Genomic DNA, 20,606 nt, shown 5'->3' with positions numbered 1-20,606 from the left:
TAATAGAATAATTCAATAATAGATTGTTCTTTTCTGATAGACAAGAAAATGACATTCTTCTATTAATTTAGAGGACACGCTTTCTAATATAGGCCTCATGTCTCTCTGATAGATACCCTAAAGTGAATAAAAAAACAGTATTCGGTGTGTGTAGAGATAATAGTACCTCAATCATAATTTTTGCATATTGACATAATACAGTATAATGTGCCAATTGGCCCAATTCCACGTATATATAGGGGGAGAGAAGTGCTAAACTTACTAAATTTTTTCTCAAAAAGTTAATTTCTAAAAATGTGTCTTCATGGATGAGATATATTATTTTGAGAAATGTGTCACTATCTTATGAGATGGTGACACATCACTTGAGAAACAACTTTTGAGATAAAAAAAAAAAATTGAGAAGTGTAGCATTGAGAAGTGTAGCATCACAAAATTGGCTCATCCCATTAGGGCCTAAAAAAATAAAATAAAATAACTATGCTAGTCCACATAAAATGAATAAATACAACAATCTCTTGACCAGAATAAAATAAAAAAAAGAAAAAGAAAAAAAGGAGTAAAAAACACCCCACTCCCAATGACGACGTCGTTGACACGCTAGCACGTGGCTGGCAGAATGTTATGTAATTATTACATATCTACGTATTCTATAATATAAGAACAGTTGATTGTTCGTATTATATGATAATAATATTTGATGTAATGTTAGTGTAATCTAATATAAAATAAAATAAAATAAAAAATCGTTCCTGGCTAGATTGTTGTGAAATGTCATATTCACTCTCATTGACATGTTCTTAGCCTCTTTCCAATTCACGACTAAGCGTATATTTGAAATTACATTGGAAAATAGAGTTTTTAAAACTAAAAAAATTATCATTAATTTTGGGAGAACACAAGGACATGAATCTGAAAAAATATTGTAGAATTATCAACGCTAAAACATCAATTTCATTGAATATTTGAATATTGGAGAATTGTCATCAACATATTAATTATAGAGTACGTAGTGCATGACATATTAAGGCCAAGGAATTTCCCAATCGCGCCCCATACATGCATGATGCATGGACCCGTCAAACGCTTGGGTAGAATTATCAACGATAATAACTCGGTCGTGTCGTACTTGTAGGCCCCCCTAAACACACACAAGTTTACAAGTTTTCCACAAAAGCAAAACCATTTCCTCACTGCTTTCATCGATCCCACCATTTTGCGTTAATTGGCAAAATGAAGAAGAAGATGTTTCTTGTTCCATTTCTTCTTGCTTCAACTCTCTCCTTTTTCATCGCAACCTTCCCTTTCGGAGCCGCTGTGTTGCCGGATGATGAAGGTATATATATATATATATATAATCAAGTATTTTCATCTGGGAAACGTGCAAATTTGATTGGTTGGATTTGGATATATAGCATGGATAGCCTTTTCTTACGTTAATTGTAGCAAGCTGATTTTATCATAACTTTTGCAGTGGAAGCTTTACGTGAGATAGCGGAGACGTTAGGGAAGACGGACTGGAATTTCAGCGCAGATCCATGCAGCGGATCACAATACGGATGGATAAAACCCAACCAACCAAAAGGATTTGAAAATAATGTTACCTGTGGAAACTGCTCCTCCTCCTCCTCCTCCAATGGAACCGTGTGCCACGTTGTCATCATGTACGTCATATCTCTCTCCAATACACTCCCTGCACAAACGCATCCGCCGTATATATATATATATATGTTTCATTGAGACTCTTCTTATATATCTCATATACATCTTTAATGGGAAATATATATATACTGAAGCATAGAAAAAAAAAAAAAAAATCATTTTGAAGGAAAATACACTTTACCAAAAAGGTTTGAAAAGCGATACTCGAATTCTAAACATTATTAACGCTTAGTATTTCTTACAAAATCTATGTTATGTGCATAGAAGTGACATTTTTATATGAATAGTGCTAAATATGTATATACTGAAGCATAGAAAAAAAAAAAAAAAATCATTTTGAAGGAAAATACACTTTACCAAAAAGGTTTGAAAAGCGATACTCGAATTCTAAACATTATTAACGCTTAGTATTTCTTACAAAATCTATGTTATGTGCATAGAAGTGACATTTTTATATGAATAGTGCTATTTACCACAACAAGCGTGAGTGAGAACGGCACATACATATTTAAAAAGAAATGATAAAAAAAATTTAAAAATAGTAATTTTTAGGCTTAAATTATTTCACGCCCCTCATATAAGCACTTACGTGCTCTTACTTTTCATAAAAAAAAATCCCTAGTACTCCTTTTTCTTTTTATTTTTAAAGAAGGCATCCATTCCAGCCTTTACATCTCATATAAATATACATGTATACACACAATTTTTTATTATATATATATATATATATATATATATATATATATTTGTGTGTGTGTGTGCGCATGCGCGGTATGAGCAGGTGGATGGAATCCGCCTATAACCAAAAATGAGCATGTGGAATCCGCTCATAACTGCATGCAGAATCTGCCCATAACCCCGCATAAATTGTAATATGAAAATACAAATTGAATTGTAAACATTGAGCAATTAATACAATTATTTATAAACTAAATTCTAATATGAAAAAAAATACATCTATTCATAAACTTTGGCAATATAAGTAAACTGGAAAAAAAAATAAAAATAAAAAATACAATTGAATTGAATTATATTCTCTAAAAAAGTATAAATGAATTGACTTTAATTGCCTTGAAATAATGTCCATAGTTGCATAGTGAACACACAGGGTCGATTTAAGGTTTTAGTGACATTTCAAACTACCAAGCCAAATTAGCTAATACTAAATGCATGAAGCACACAAAAATAAAGTCATAGTAAGACAAAATTATTATTATTTTTATATAAATATGGGTATTCACCTCTACTAACCATATTTCACTATTTGCCTGCATATATATGGTTAGCGGATATAATATTTGCCTGCTGAGGGTTAGAGAATGAAAATCCGCCAATAACCCATGCAAACAGGCAGATAGTAGATGTGGAACAGTTTTTAACCGCTCACCATGAACACCCCTAACTAGGAATAATTACGTTCACTTCTCATCTTATGAATTTTTTTTTTTTTTTTTTTTTTTTCACTTACATTCATAAATCATAATACTTTTTAGATGTATTTCACATAGAAAGCACTCACAAGTTTGTGAAAGAAACTGAAAAAGTAAGAAATTACTCTTTGAAGGGAAAAAATGTACAATTTGATTAGAAAAAGTTCTTTAGATTGCTTTTGCCTTTAACTCGTGATTTTATTGTCAAATATATATATATTGAGAAAGTTAAGCCCGATAATTAAAAAACCCCACTCTCTATTGGACGTACAGATTGCTCAAAGGCCAAAATCTCTCGGGCACACTCCCACCAAATTTGGCCAGTTTGCCTTACCTTCAACAATTGTAAGTACTCAGAACAGAGATGCCACATGTTGTAGTTTCTTTCCTCAACTGATTCATTTCTCTCTTATATTAGTGATCTCACCCGCAACTACCGCAACTACCTTAACGGTTCAATCCCTCCGGGATGGGGTTCTTCCCCGCAGCTGGTCGACATGTACTCTCTCTCTCTCTCTCTCTCTCTCTCTCTCTATATATATATATATATATATATATGTTTTCATGAAGGGATGATTTTAACGTAAGAGAGTCTTATTGCAGTTCCGTTCTTGGAAACCGGTTAACGGGTTCTATCCCCAAAGAGCTGGGAAACATTACAACTCTCAAAAGCTTGTGAGTTCTGATCACCCATTTGTTTCTATTTGTGAAATCTTTTTAGAGTTTTGTTATTAAGGAATTCAGTTTTATTATTCATAGTGTGGTGGAGTTCAATAATCTTTCCGGAAATCTTCCTCCAGAGCTTGGCAATATGTCCTCCATAGAAAGATTGTACGTACGTAAGACGATTTTGAATATATGGTGTGAGAGAAACTTGGATTTTTATTATTATTTTTTTTTGGATTGGCTTTTTCTATAGAAAGATGTTGAATCCTCATTGTTAGAATATATGAAAAATATTTTCTATATATTCTAACACTCATGTTGTTAGCTCAATCGGTTTACTCTTACATGTATGTTGTTGTTGCTGATGATGATGTTATTATAGTCACCTCACGTCGAATAATTTTACTGGGGATCTGCCCGATTCATTTGCAAGCCTCATCAATTTGAAGGAATTGTAAGCTACTATTTCTTTCTTTTCGTATAAGTGTCTGTTTGGGTATGCGTTTGAGGGGCTTAAAAATGCATTTAACATTCAAAAAGTCTATTTGAAGAAAAAAAAGTACTCGTTAAGTAAAAAAAAATTAAAAACGCTTTTAAGGGTTAAAAAAAGCTTAAAAATGGCAAAAACACACTTTTGACAAAAGTTTAAAAATAAAGCTTTTGCCAAAAAAACATTTTTTAACTTAAAAACTTTATTTCTCAAACATAATTCCAAACATGCTCTAAGTTTTTCATCTGTTGCAATTAGTTACATATGACATTTCTTTCCATTTTTATTTTATTCCTTTTCTCCATTCAGCCGGATCAGCGACAATCAGTTTTCTGGAAAGATACCCAATTATATTCAAAACTGGACAAAACTTGAAAAACTGTGAGAGCTTTATTCCTTTTTCCTTTTCAATTTTGTTTAAGGATTTTGTCGTTATTTAATTATGGCTGTTATGTATTATTCCTGATTAAATTAAAATTTGGTAACAACAGAGCGATTCAAGCAAGTGGTTTGAGCGGGCCAATTCCTCCTGGCATTGATCTTTTGAAAAATTTAAATGACTTGTGAGTATCAACCTTTTATGTCACAGCTATAAATCATTTTCAGATGGAATTGCATTTGAATTAATTTATTCTGTGTTGAATTTGATATGCAGGAGAATTAGTGACTTGAATGGATCTGAAGAATCTTTTCCACTACTTAATACTCTGATCCCAAAGTTGCAAGTATTGTAAGTTAAATGTTTCAATGACATGATTTTCCGAAGTACTCATCCTTATGGCTGCTCACGTTTACATAGATATTTTTGTTTTGTTACAGGATATTGAGGAGTTGCAATATAACTGGACAACTACCTGAATATTTCGATCAGAATATGACACAGTTGGAAACCTTGTTAGTATAGTAGCCACTTTTTCCTCCCTTTTTCTGTTTGCTAATATTTCAAAAATCGTCTTGAAAATGCTTTTATGCTAATTTATTATTTATGGATCATTCAGTATTCTTGCATGGCTCATAATTCATTTTCTTCTCCTTCTATTGATTGAGCTAAACCGACTTAGGTGGCATTCTTGTATGGAATTTGTGGTTTTTTTTTTTTTTTTTCCTTCGAGATAATACTAAGCAAAAATATTTTGTACCTTGAATTTTTTAGTTAAAAATTCTTTTTCTTTTCTCCCCCTAGCTCTATTGAGGGCATTGCTCTTTAGATATATAGAGGGTAACATTTCTAATCTAACAATATTTCTGTGATTTTTTTTTTTTTCTTCTCTTTTTCACCTTTGCCTAGTTGCACATGATTGTCTTTGGCAGAGTCATCTATGTTTTTTGGCGCACTTGAAAAACTATTTGAGACGAACCTAAAAGAACCCAAGAAACGACTCTACCCCAAAATTCACCAACTAGACAATAATTATCACAGTATAAAATTATTGAACAATAAAGCACATAGATATCACAATCACAAATCTACATAAGAATTTTGTTTATGAAGTGGAAACTTTTTGAACACATCAAAGGTAAAACCACTTCAGGGTAGTCAAACCTGAGAAATCACTAACAAAGAAGATCCAGTTTACATACACAATAAGTACTTACAACCCTTTTTAAGACCTAGACTCTGTAAGATCATCAACACATCAAGAGAAGGAAACACATCTCTCTTGGAACAACAATGGTGAATGATACTTTTACTTCCTAATCAATACATGAACATCCAAAGCATGTGAAAGAGAAATGGGAAGGATCACAACATCAAGAGAGGGAAAGCTCTAGGCTTTGTATGATTCAACACCAAGTTACTTTTGTACCGTGGCACAAAGAGAATGCGACGGAGGGCATACACATGCAATTATTGGTGATATGTATGAGCATGAATAGGAAACACATGATGAGCAATTGACAACAAGTACTACGTGTACAATGCTTGGAAAAGTAGTTCAATCAATTTGTTGATTTGTTTGTGCAATTGAGAGTTCAAATTGGCAGACAAATTGGACCACTAATAGGCCTATTTGCCGCCATTGGTGGTGTTAACAATCATCATTGTTAACCAAATCCTCATTTCGTGTATGAGGGTGACAAGTTTACCATTAAAGGCTCGATTTCAATAGAAGGAGGTAAGCAAACATCAAATTCATTTACCAAGTCCATCTCATGTAGAGGAGGAAGATGAAATTGTTGAGGAATATTTTTCAGTAGATTGGGCCTTTCCACTGATCTATGACATCTATCCTGAGGAAGATAATCTATTGGATGAGGTAGGTCTTTCGGTTGACAAAAAAAGGTTTGTTGACGAAAGCCCAAAGAGTGACGTATCTAAGTTGCATATTGAAGATATTAGTTTTGTTGATTTTCTTGGAATTGACATCAAATTTTTATGTTGGTTTCATTATGTTGGACGACAATTTGAATTTTAGAGGAAGAGCAATAATTGATCCTTTATGAGAGATTTTTTTGGAGTGTGAATTGGAGACACTAAATAAAGGATGCGTGGAAATTGAATTATCTCAATTTGGTGTGAAGAATTTCCAAACTATTATTTAGAGCCTTGTTGTGATTAGTTGCATGGTATTTCTTTTTTAGGTATCAATTTGTTTTACTATTGAGAAGAATGAGATGGAAGGGATTTAAAAAAATATTATAGACTCCAAACTTCACCTAGAATGGGGTTGGATATGTGTTATCAATTTTTAATAAATTAAAACAGAGTTTAAACATAAACACCTATGCACAGATTCAATTAAAAGCGATGAACAAATAGACATAGATATTTGGTAATGAAGTGAAAACTTTTCGAAGAACTCTTTAAAAGTAAAATCACACCAGGGAAGCCAAACCCAAAAAACCACTCCACTATAGAATAACGGGAGTTTACTTGATGTCCATACTTACAAAACTTTTGCAATTGACAATCCTGTGTACTATAGTTATAGCAAATGACCCGCTTGCCGACTACAACAGTAGTTCTCTATTTGATCTCCTTTACTAGAACTACAAAAGGCTTCAAACACGCGGTTGACAACAACCTAACAACTCATTTGGATGCGGCTAACTTAACACGAATAAAATAGGATTCCTAGTGTGGCGCATCTGCACCCCTTGTGGACAAGACTGCCAATGAGCCTCTCGATGAGACCTAGAAGATCACCTCGTTCGGACGTGTTGCAGATGAGATTGCCAACAAGCTTCTTGGTGGGTCTTTGAAGATCATCTCATACAGATGTGTTGCAGCTGAGATTGCCAATGAGCTTCTCGGTGGGTCTTCTAAAATTAGCTTGTTAGGATGGTCTTCAGACGAGATTGCGGACAAACGTCTCGATGGCTCTGCTATAACTACCTTGTCCATATGATTTGTAGATGAGCTTGCAGATGAACACTTTGGTAGTTCTTCAAGTATAAAAGTCTCAATCCATCAACTACTACTCGCGAAGAACCCGCTACATAACACATTTTGGACAACGCATTTTGCCAACGTAATAAAGCTAACATAATTGATTGGGTATTGGAAGGATCAAGGCAAAGGCGATTAAAATTTGAGGACGAATTCTCTTCAAACTAGGGAGGATGATGTGGACTGGACTGCGTTCAAGTTTATGAAGAAACTAGAGAGGATGCGGCTGTCGGGATGAGGTCCAAAACATGTTTGGATAAGCTTGTTACAAAGGCTTCGTGAAGGAGGTCTGAGATCTTCGTTAACTTCAACGTCAAGAAGACTTCTGGATAAGTTGCTCAATCTGGAGATTTGAGAGCCTTGTTAGGAAGCTCATTAGGAAGGCATCAATATAAGAAGGAATGCATGGGATATCTGAAATGCTCTCGAGGAAGCTCTTCAAGATAGTGCTAGGACGAGAATCTTGCACTTGATAGTCATCTGGAAGAGTAAGTGTGTAATGCCCCAAAAATTAATTAACTCCACAGTTCATCTCCCAGCCTTATTCTGTGAGGAACAAGACTCAGGGATCTATACTCCTCAAAATGGAGGATATTAAATAGTGAAAACATTAAGATTCTATAAACATTAATTATTACAACTAGAGATCTATCAAGGGTCATCAAAGTAGCCGAAAACACACTATACATATCCTCGTTACAAGAGATTCATTCTATACCTTAATCCGTAAGCATGCATCAAAGCTCTTAAGTCTACAACATCACCTTAAAAATACTAGTTGCCATAAGCACCCGCCTAAGCTCACAATAAGTCCTCAAGCATCTCTCGGATCGAATCTTCCAAGATAACTGGATGCTTCGCGGTATCCATCTTCTATATCATATGGAGAAAAAAGGAAAATAATACAAGGGTAAGTCCGATGACTTAGTGAGTATAAACGCACATGACGTACCCATTATTAAATGGTGAACTCAGTTGTTTATAAAGCATATGCAGCATTATGAGATGACAGTTTATCATGGATACAATACAGATATAATATATTATGCAATATGATAATCATGTCATAGTTCAACAGTATGGTCTACCTGAGATATTACCCCTTTCTGGCAGGGTTGGCGCCGTCCCGAGGGACCTGTAATACAATGCCGGTGCCCCGACCATTGTACGCTACCCTCCACCACTAGTAGCCTGACCGAGTCCGACCTCTGGTGGCCCACGCTATTAGTGATGTACGTCTTGTAGTGACCAACCATTTGGCAATGGCTGCGCCGGTCATGAAACCACTAGATCCAAGGCTCACACACACACATTTGACCATAAAGTTAACCCGTATAGTAAGCCCATGACCGTTATCCCGCACGTACCGGTGTACCATGTCGTATGATGCAATTAATCTTATCCGTCTTTTACATGTATGGTTTTACAAGTCTCATCATTATCTTGTTAATTGACATACGTTTTCACAAAAGAGAGTTCACAGTAGTTCTAAAATGTATTTCATGAGAGTTGCAAAATATGCATGTTTGCTATATAAAAAATAATCGTGCAATGCGAAAAAAGTAACAAGAGGTATTTATGTGAGTTTGTACTCACCCGGGTTGTAAGACTTCTCCATAAAATCCCCTTGAGGCTCCATAACCTCGAATACTGAGAAAAGACCTATCATTAGTTCTAAACCCGAGCCAAAATGAACTTAGAACATAAAATAGGGGCGATAGAACGTCGTGCCAAGATGATGTTCCGTGGAATGTCTCTGGGCGAGCGCTCGGCCCTTAGGGTGAGCGTTCGGCCAGAGAGGTTCAGGTGGAACCTCATTTGGTCCAACGATCTCCTCACTCTCCTCAATTGGTCCTAAGGCCACAAAAAGGGTTTCTAACACTTCCTAGCTCAAAACAACATCTCCAATCATAAAGAAATAGGCTCAACAATAATGAAACACTCACCTAAGCTTAAACCAAGATTAAGGACAATGACCTAACTAGAAGCTCAAACCAACAACTAAGCTAACTATGAAAAGCATAACAACCTAACAAAACACAGGGGAAAGACAGTGGCTACCTCAACAAGGCAAGCTCTCCCAGAAGACTTCCTTCTTCTCCAAGAATACTCACAACCTCACACATACTTAAGAATCAAACCAACAGAATTTCTCTATGGCTCAGAGGGCAGAATTAAGGTTGGGGGTCGAATGGGGTGGGGGTATTTATAAGGGAAAGAGGCTGAGGGCAAAATGGAAAATTCTCTTAAAAGGGGCGAGCGCTCGTGTGGTCCATGGGTGAGACCTCGCGTACTGTTTACAACCCGCCAAAAATGCTTTTCAGGTGTAGTAGGAAAAGTTCTGAAAAGGTTCGAGCACTCATGTACTATAGTGCCGAGCGCTCGTCTACTATAGATTAGAGGGTTCAGAGTTGCAGGTGGCACGTGCGGGTAAAAACCAGCGGTCAACCAAAAAGCGCTTGGCCTGGTCCCCACACGAGCGCTCGTGTGGTTCCCTACGCGAGCGTTCGTCCACTATAGCTTTGAAATTTCAAAAATGCCAAAAATGCCCCTCTAAGTGTCCTTAGTGACCCAAAGTCCAATTAACCATCTAATCAAGCCGTCCTAAGCCTAATTAATTATTTGAGTCATTACAAAGTGTCCCAGTCCAGACGAACTCACACGAGATCGAGAAAATTGACTTAATTTCAATGTTTTAGTAGGGTTAGAAGTTTAGATACTATAAATACTTGTTATTAATGGCCTTGGCAGTAGCTTTTGATCATTATTAATTGTTTTCAATAAGAAACACTCAATGAGTGGTTTTCTATCTATCCTACCTCAAATTCTTGATTGTAGGATTTGATTCTTGGTTTTAGGAAGAGTCGTGCGTTTTGTGTGTGTTAATTCTACAACCCACTACACCTAGGCAGCATTATTATATAAATACAATTGTCTTTTCTCGTCTTGACAACTTCAATACATTGTATGTTTTAACATTTTCAGGAAAGGATTGGTTTTTTTAGGTGTTATTTGTTTTCTAATTCATTTAATTATAACTTTTCCTGCAGAGATCTCAGCTTTAACAACCTAACAGGAAAAATTCCAAGCAGCTTTGAAAGTCTACCAAATACAGCAAATATGTATGCATTTTAAATTATATGAATATTTTCGCATACCAAATTATAGACAACATTTCTTGTATAGCTGAGACAAACTGTGGGTTCATTACCTCATTAGTGGGGATGAAAAAGGAATAGTTAATTAATGGCTTGATCAATTAGGCAATTTTCAATTTGATTAACTGGATGAGTCCTAGATTTTGTCCTTAAAATGTATAAAATCAGGAAAAAATATCCTTTTACCATCGAAGTTAAACTCAAACAAACTTTGGCCTGGAACAAAATTATATGTGACCAACTTGACAGGATGTTTCAAAGGTGAAGTAACTGAATGGCATGTAGATACAAGCCCAGTAGTGTGCCTACTATATGTCCTTCCATGTCATTGAAATTTTAGTTTTCCTTTAGTTAAGTAATGAATGTTGACATTTATTTAAGGATTTTTCAAATTTACATCCTAGTTAAGGTTATTCCTCTTTCAAAGGAAAGATGTATCTAACACTCGTGTCTCTACTTGCCAGAGAGTAGGGATGCCATTTCATGTAATTTATTATTGTTAATATGAAATCATTCAAAGCATAAATATTCATTTAGCCATTGGATGTGTTAAGATTTGCATCCTTAAAGACAAGTTTACCTTATAATCTGTAATGCACAAACTACATAATGAAATTGAATTGTTAATATTGATTTTTTTTTTTTTTTAGATATTTAACTGGAAACTTTCTAAGTGAAGAAGTGCCTGATGGGATGCTGAATAGAACTCCTGGCAACACGTAAGCTTCTCTCCCAAATTCTATATATTCAATTTGTTAACCAAAAATGTTTACGCATTTTTCTTTCTTAATCAATTTTACTTCAACCGAACAAAAATATCTGTATGACCTCTGGTAATGTGTAGTTGCATGCTTTGATAGCACTTCCTCTATTTGATTGGTATAAATGTTAAAATGTGAAAAAATTTTGACGCATTTATTGTTGATCGTAATCATTAGAAAAGTGATGATGTAGGACAAGGACCCCTTCTTGGGGCGCAAAATCTGAGCATGTTGTGTCTCGTGCGGTTACGAATGGGGATAAGTTAGAAGTTGTATTATAATAGAATTCTGTTAAATAATAATAGTTATAGTTATCTATTTAAGTTAGTCTTTTAATTATTTGTAGCACTATGGTGTATAAGTCATTAGTAGTAGGTTTCTATTATATCTTCATAGGAATTTATCTCCAAGCAAGTAGGAGTTCTTGTCCAAGTCTAAGTCGTTGTAATGTTCCTATTTAAAGGATGATCATGAATAAAGAAGGAAGCAGAATTAATCCCAAACCTTGTGTTTGAAATTTTTTTTTTTAGGTTCACTCAAAATCTAAATAGGTTAGGTTCCCTTAGAATCTAAGGTCTAGGTTCTCTCAGAGTCTAAATTCTATTCTCATTACGTATTCATGTAACACGTTCAAAGAGCAGTTGGATCCTCTTGAAGGACTTACTGAGGGGCTTATATGAAAGGTGGGCTCATCTTGCCAAGGGGCACTTACCAAGGGGCTCATCTTCCCATCATTGTTCCTAACAAGCGGGGTTACTCGGGAGCGACCTTAGTGGGGGGAAGTTTGTTAGAGATGGTGGAGTTTGGTTGATTTGCATGTGCATGCGGACAAGCTATTATAGCGTTCGGATAGGAGAGCCACTCGGAGTACCCAAAAACATGTATGTCGAGATGGAAGCCACTGAAAGCATCAGACATTGAGCATGTTTGGACGGACTGGAAGACGTGTTTGGACGGGAGCCATCGAGAGCATCAGTTTTTTAGCCATGTCCAGATAGTGCGATCGTATCTCTGGACATGGCTAGACCGTCCAGACGGATTCACCTTAAGTCACGCGATATTTGTTGCTGCATATTTAAAAGTCTCTTTCTGGGACTTTAGAATTATGCTTTTCTAAAAGCCAAATGCTAAGAGAAAACATCAGAGAGAATAGTGAGGTTTTTTTATATAGATTTTGTATAGAGATTTTAGAGGTTGAACAGTTTAGTCAATGTTCTTGTTTTGTAATCCTCTTGTAAGGTTCTCTAAATAGTGAAATCTGCTACAATTTTGTCGACGTAGCCTTAGTGGTGAACCAAGGAAATTTTGTGTTCTTGTGTGATTTCATAATCTTTTTATTTTGCATGCTTCATTCTTTTTGTGTCTCACGGGTCTCGGCGGGGTAAAGTGAGTTTATTCTCAACAAGTTGTATTAGAGCTTTTGGTTCGAGTGTGAGTGATGGCAAGGGAAGAAGAAAAGATAAGAATTGAGAAGTTCAACAACACATATTTCGGGTATTGGAAATGCTAATTGAAGATTATCTATATGGGAGAAAACTACATCTGCCTCTCACGAGGGAGAAACATGACAGCCTAAAGGATGACGACCGGGCTCTGCTTGATTGACAGGTGTTGGAAGTTATTCGGTTAACACTGTCAAGATCAATTGCACACAACATTGTGAAGGAGAAGACCATGGCTGGTCGAATGACGGCTTTGTCATGTATGTATGAGAAACCGTCTGTTAACAACAAAATGCATTTGATGAAGAAGTTGTTCAATTTGAAGATGGTGGATGGTACTCTGGTAGCATAACATCTCAACAAGTTCAACACAATCAAAAATCAATTGTCCTCGGCAGAGATTGATTTTGATGATGAGATACATGTGTTGATCGTCTTGGCATCTTTGCCAAATAGTTGGGAAGCCATGAGAATGGTTGTTAACAATTCTGCAGGGAAGAGTAAACTCAAGTATAAGGATATTTTGGGTTTGATTCTCAGTGAAGAGGTTTATAGAAGAGATGCGGGTGAAGCCTCAAATTCTAGTGCCGCTTTAAACCTCGAGGCTCGAGGCAAAGGACAAGACAAAAACTTTGGTCATGGTAGTTCAAAATCCAAGAAAAGGAGAAGCAAATCCAAATTTGGACGACAACCCGAATTCTAGAACTTGGGCAAAACTGGCAACTATATGAAGAATTGCATGTTGGGGAGTGTACCCTAGATCCTAGAGATTTTATATGCACATTGACATTCAATGTTTGTAATGAATATGAGTTTTATTCACTAATTATATCATTTTTTAGAATATGACATATAAAATATCTTTACTTATTACCAAAAAGTTTCATCATATTTATTATGCATGTGAAAGGTCCTAAGATTACATTGAATATGGCTATGGGTATGAGTAACTTGGTTATCATAGTCCATAATCTTGTATCCTTAAATATAGAAAGGTCATAGTCAGGAAATGGAACTGGGCATTCCATTTTGAGAAAGACCATTACACATCGAATCATGGTGATTTACCTTGATCAAGCGAAGCAGAGAACCTTTAAGGATACAAGGATTTATGGACTAAGACCTTGTGTGATAACAATGTTACTCACACCCTTATCTATATTCAATGTAATCCTAGGACCTTTCACATGCATGATGAACATTAGGTAATAGGCATGTAAAAGATAATATATGTCATAGCTCGAAATGATATCATGAATAAACATCATATTCATTTCAAACATGGAATGTCTTCATGGATTATAAAATCACTGGGATTATAGGCATATTCCCAATAGTAATAACTGCATAAGTCTAACGACTTAGTAAGTAAACCTCATAATTTGGGTACGACATGAGCCAATTATTATTGAACAGAAATAAACAACAAATTTGACAAAGGTTTGAAAGAGGTGTTGTCTCTATTAATACACCCTAAAAATATTCTTTTATTAAAGAAAGATGTGTACTTTCAACGACAATCACCTAAGTGTTTTAATGTAGAAAGCTGATGCTTTATAGGTCATAACTATCATATATGGTCTACCCAAGATATTACCCATTCTTATAAAGGTTGGCGCCGTCCCGAAGGACCCTGTAATACAATGCCGATGCCCCGACCATTGTACGTTACTGTTCATAACACTAGCATCCCAAAAGAGTCCGACCTCGGGTGACCCACGCTACTAATGATGAACGTCCTGTAGTGACCCCCCAATTAAGGCTGTGCCGGTCACGAAATAATTACCATTGGATCCAAGGCCCTTATATCACATCCATACACATTTGACCATAGAATTAAGTTTATAAAGTAAGACTATGGCTATTATACCGCATGTACCAATATATCATGTCATACGATGCATCTTATCAATCAGTTATTAAGACAGTTACTGAGTTATACAAAAATATAGGCATACTCTTATCATACACGTGCTCAGTCAACTGACATATCACACATTTTTAAGAAAAGTGGTCGTAAGTGTTTACTTACCTCGTGGGCTCGCTTGAGTCCTCCGACATCACAGATCCCTACTATAATGAAATATAACACATCGTTATATGCAATGGTAGAGAACTCTCTAAGTGACACAATAAGTTCAACCTAATGTAAAGGGGTTGTCAAAACCTTAAACTCACATATTTGAGTCATTGGCGTATGTCTTACTCTCTGGGTGAACGCTCGGCCCCGTAGTCATACGTTCGGCCAGAGGGTGGAAACTCTCGGCCAGAAGCCTCAGACATGGTCTTATGCTTCTAGGGTGTGGTCAATCTCATACGTTCGGCCAGAGAGTGGAAACTCTCGGCCAGAAGCCCCAAACATGATCTTATGCTTCTAGTGTGTGGTAAATCTCATCATAGGCTCCTAATGGACACATGCAAAGTACAAAACATGCTAACATGCAAACTTTAAAGAAATCAAAGGCCAGCTTAAAGCTTTTCAAAATTATTTTTGATTTTGTAAGAAAATGGGTGCAAGGATTTTCCAAAGCATCTTTAAAACTTGTAATATTAAACAAGGAATAAGAACATGAAGGATAAGGGAATGAACAAGAAACCACCTTGATGATGTAGAAACTCCACCAAGGCTTCCTCCTCCAAAATCACTTCGCACTCTAGGGTTAGGGTTTCTTGGTGTCAAGAGGGGTTGAAGGTCGAAAGGAAGGGTTTATATAGGGGCTTGGGGCGTGCTTTCTTATGAAAAGGTAGATAATAGGTTAAAATTACTCTAAGAGTTTTCAGTGAACGTTCGGGTACTATAGGGTGAACGTTCACGTACTATTACCCAATGGATAAAAGGGTTCAAGCGTACATTTGGGTATTACCCCTGGCTCAAGGATTGGTCAACGAAAGCTTGTGGTGGTCCCTTAGCGTACATTCGCACTTAGTTCAAGAGCCTACATTCGCGTTGTACCCTTAGCATACATTTGCTGAGGGAGTGGGTGTTTTGGGTTTGGCTTAAAAGGCTCAGGGAGTGGGGCCACTCATAAGGGTTTTAGGTTGTTGGGTTATAAAACTATGTTTTAAGAAAATGTTTTGTCGCTTTGTAGTAAATTATTAGTCTTTAAAAACTTGGTGTTTTATCAGGGTATTACACTATTACAGTGTTCAGACAAGAGAGCAACCGAGAGTACGAGAAAAATGATGCATGTCCAGACGAGCATTAATGGTGTCCGACTAGAAGCCACCAAGAGCACCAAAGATTGAGCATGTTTGGATGGGCTGGAATACGTGTCTGGATGGGAGCCACCGAAAGCATATGTTTTTTAGCCATGTCCGAACAGTGCGATTGCATGTCTGGACAGGCAGGGGAACAAGTTCATGAACCCTAGGTACGTCTGGACAGCATGGCTGGGCCGTTCGGACGGCATTACCTTAAACCGCACAATTTCTACTGTTGCCTATTTAAAAGTCTGTTTTTGAGACTTCCAAATTATTTTTTTTCTAAGAGCCAAATATTGAGAGAAAACATGAGAGAGAATAGTGAGGTTTTCTATAGAGGTTTTAGTGGTTCAACTGTTTAATCAATGCTCTTTGTTGTGCCAAATACCCACATAAATTAATAGGCAAATATTTGATATGTTTTAATTCGTAAGTGCATAAGATCAAACGATAGTATAGTGTGGCAAATACGAGATCATTCCCACGAGGATTGTTGCTTTTGCTTAGAATTGATTTTCTAAATTAAAATATCAACTTTGTCACGAAATTGATATTATGAAAAAGAAATAAAGATAAATGAAAAGACTTAGGGATTCGATATCCACCACTAATTAGACTAATTAAGATAACAATATGCCAATGTGTCAATTATACCGGTATATTTAATATTTGCCAACCTAAGGGCATGAGTGTATAGTCCTTAAGCTATTGATCTCCCTAAGCAACGAATTAGACATGGGTGTGTACTATAACTCTTTTCTTTCTTAAAGGATTTAGCATGGGTGTATACTAAGTTGTTTTTTAAGAAAGTATAAATCAATGGAAATCGACAAACACAATAGGCCCAGAGTATGGGTGTTTACTCACAGTTCCCCATGTTGATTACTTCAAGAACCCATGAGGAGATTCTTTTGTCACTTTATTAAGCTCAGGACTCGATCATCCAAATTGACTTCAATGACTAATCCATACCACATGCATATGTTGATCAAGCACATTCATATGAGGAATTCAATTAAACAGAAAGTAATCAAGTTAAATATCCCAAAATATGATTGTAACAAAGGCACCAATATTGAAATCCTATAAAGACATGATTAGGGCTTCAATCTAGCTCCTAACTAAGAATTAGTTACACATAATTAAAATAAATACTAAAAATAAAAGAGAAAGAAGAAACCGAAAAGCTTCTGGAAGTTGCTTGCAAATTCCCTCTTTGAAGTTGTGTTAAATTGTGAGGCTTAGAGATCTATTTATAGGGATTAAGAGAGTCCTAGAAGCCCTAGGAATCCTAGAAAAATCGTAGGTTTAAGTCCTATTACAACTAGGACTTGGAAAACCTAGTTTGGGAAGAAAAATGAGTCTTGCCGTGTGTCTGAAATTTCTCTAGCGCCCGAGTGTGCTCGATCGCACTCCTATGATCAATCCTCTGTGTGATGCGCTCGAGCCTAGGTGTAGTGTGATCGATCGCACTACTAGTAGATGCTTGTGCTTGATCCAAAACTTCTAGCTTTTCTCAATTTTGTCCTTTAAGCCTGAAACTTCCATAATTGCTTCATTTTCTCCAAAAACATAGAAAAACACAGAAAACATAAAAATGAAATAAAATAGCACAAAATAATCAAAACTAGGAAATTAACAAATGTAAATTAAGGGCTAAAATATGTATATTTTGGCACTTATCACTCTTATTTTGTAATCCTCTTGTAACGTTCTCCAAATAGTGAAATATGTTGCAACTTTGTGTACGCAGCCCTTATTGGTGAACCACATAAATTTTGTGTTCTTGTGTGATTGCCTAATCTTGTTATTCTGCGTGCTTCGTTCTTTCCGTGTCTCACGGGTCTTGGCGTGATAAAGTGATTTTATCCCCAACAAAGTTTATGAAGAGAGCTTTACTGTCGAGTTGTTAGCAAGCTAGGACAGAAAGGTCTTATTGTTGGAATCAAACAATAGGTTCCTTCCAACAACGGACTTCAAGTGGAACATCCCTTCTTACCGCCAATCTTGCTGACTAATTGGCACATTACTGCATGAAATCAAGAAGGAAATGAGTATTGAGACAAAAGTTACAATAACTCAAGAGACAAAGAACTCAAATGTTAAGTTACAAGAACCCAAGAGACAAGAGTTACAAATGATAAATTTACTTTATTGTTGTTAATGTAAGTAGAAAAGACTTGTAACGTTCATACTCTTTCTCTATAAATAGAGTATTGTACACAATCAAAGATACCAAGAAAAAATGTAGCAATGAAAAGACTTTGATATGTGGATATAGGTCATAGGCTGAACCACCTTAATTCTTTGAGTCGATCTCTCTTCCTTGTTCTCATTTCTCTTATCTAAATTATAAGTTCTAATAAGGAGCACTAATTGACAAAATGTGACTTGGGGATTCTCCAGCAATATTTACCTTAATTTTTCATTTAGCACGTTTCCATAACTATTATATTTTTCCTTCTTTTGTTTCATTGCCATTCTTAAGAGATTTTATTACCTTGTTTTGCAACTTTACAATTTCACCATAAGTTTCGATAGTTTTATGGGAAGATCAGTTTTTGAATTCAATAATATTTCATTATCAACGCGTGTTGATTTGTGCACTACAAGAAATTAGGTCTTTAGGGGCGACATTATTTGGACGCTAAAAGTCCAAAAGTGGACGCTGTTGACAACAACGTCGACTTTTGGACGCTAATCGTCCGATCCTAATGATCAACTGTTTGATCATTAGCGTTGACTTATAAGTGGACACTAATGATTACGTTTAGCATCCACTTTGTCGACGTTAAAAGGTGTGTATTTTTGTTGCTGAAGCTAGAGTCAACTGAAGGCAGAGTCGACGCTAGTGCTCCACTATCAGCGTCCACTCAAAGTGGACTCTAATGGTGGACTATTAGTGTCCACTCCATGCTAATAGGTAACTTGGACGCTAATGGTCTTAAAAAAACTTAAAAATATAGCAACTATCAGCGTCCACTTTTGTGTATCGAGAACACAATTTCTCAATCATATCTATCGCAACCGCTATGTCAATTGGTATAAGAGTCTTGACTATCCTGGTCTGATGGCAAAAGATGGAAACGCAAGCAATCACTCTGAAGATGAAGAGCATGGAGTGTAGGTCCTTTAGGCAGACGTTTGCTCTAATTAACAACGGTTTTACGGTATCGAATGCAAGTTGTGGGAGATGGAAAAACATTGCTGGACTTGGGATCAGCCACAATAGGAATCACCATCACAATTAGAATTTCTTCGACGAGATGGCTTGTGGCTGACCTGTTCTTGGTTGTGGTTCATACCATAGGCCGTTGATTTAGCCATGAATAGAGAATTGCAATTAATCAATTATGAAAAGGAGAGCATATCAGACCTTAAGAGGATTAAAGCAAATGTATTGCTTACAAGTTTTAATCATTTCCAAGAATTTCTACTCCTCAAAGTTCCCAACTGTTCCTACTCTCCTTGAGTTGATTTCCAAAGGGCTTTTTCTAAAAGAGGTCAAAAATGGAATCCCAACTTCAAAAACAGGATCCAAAGAATTTTAAATTGGCATCCACTATTATAGTATTTGTTTATGTGATTGTTAGCAACATCATACGACTATAATGAGGATGATCATCTTGCTTAGCTTATGATGATTGATCAATAGCTAATTCCCTTATAAGTGGTGGAAAGAGCTTGTTGTTTTTCTGCTTAAGTTCATTTGTAATTTTAATCTCTTGGATTGTATAGAATGAAGTATGAGAACAGTTAAATCTTAATATTATCATCTCTTTGAAATAAAAGTTTCTGGTTAATAGAATTTTTCTAAAAAAAAAAAGGATTACGGAAGAAATGAATCATGTTGTTTCTTTTGTATGCAGTGATCTTTCATATAACAATTTTACAGAATCAGCAAGTTGTCAAACAAGTAGCGTGTAAGACTTCTAAGCATGTTTGTCTGAATGCAAGCGCTCATGGGCATATTCACTAAACTTTTCTCTCGTTATTTTCCACAGGAACTTGTTTTCAAGCTCTCTGTAAGTATCAACTTTATCTGTCAAAAATATGCATCGCAAATTTTTCTAATGTAAACTTTCTTCATATGAGTAAACACAAATCAAATTTTGATGTTAATAATAACTTGTTTTGGACCTTGATTGTTCCAATAGTGGCCAGGATTCATGTTCGAGAAAAGTTTCTTGTCCTGATCAAAGTAAGTGCAAATGCCACATATTTCTTCAAGATTGTTATATTCCCATGATTACCTTTGTTCAATAGTGTACTAGCTTGGTTTGCTTTTCCTTGTCTTTGTGGATGGGGGGGATTGGGACATTTCTAGCCAAAACTTTTATAAAAAATGAGAGACTGATCATGAGACCTTCTTATAGTGATTAAGCATAAACGATTGTATAAAATC

General features: G+C 35.9%; 1 pseudogene; it reads left to right on the top strand.

Moving 5' to 3' along the window:
• Positions 1 to 1,233: 1,233 nt before the first annotated feature.
• The window catches only part of LOC132174440 (probable leucine-rich repeat receptor-like serine/threonine-protein kinase At3g14840), a 25,566-nt pseudogene continuing 6,193 nt past the window's right edge, over positions 1,234 to 20,606 (top strand).

This window comes from Corylus avellana, chromosome ca3 (genome assembly GCF_901000735.1).
Source record: "Corylus avellana chromosome ca3, CavTom2PMs-1.0".
NCBI classification, from domain to species: Eukaryota; Viridiplantae; Streptophyta; class Magnoliopsida; order Fagales; family Betulaceae; genus Corylus; species Corylus avellana.
The sequence above is the reverse complement of the archived record's forward strand: the minus strand, read 5'-3'. Positions and strand labels throughout refer to the sequence as shown.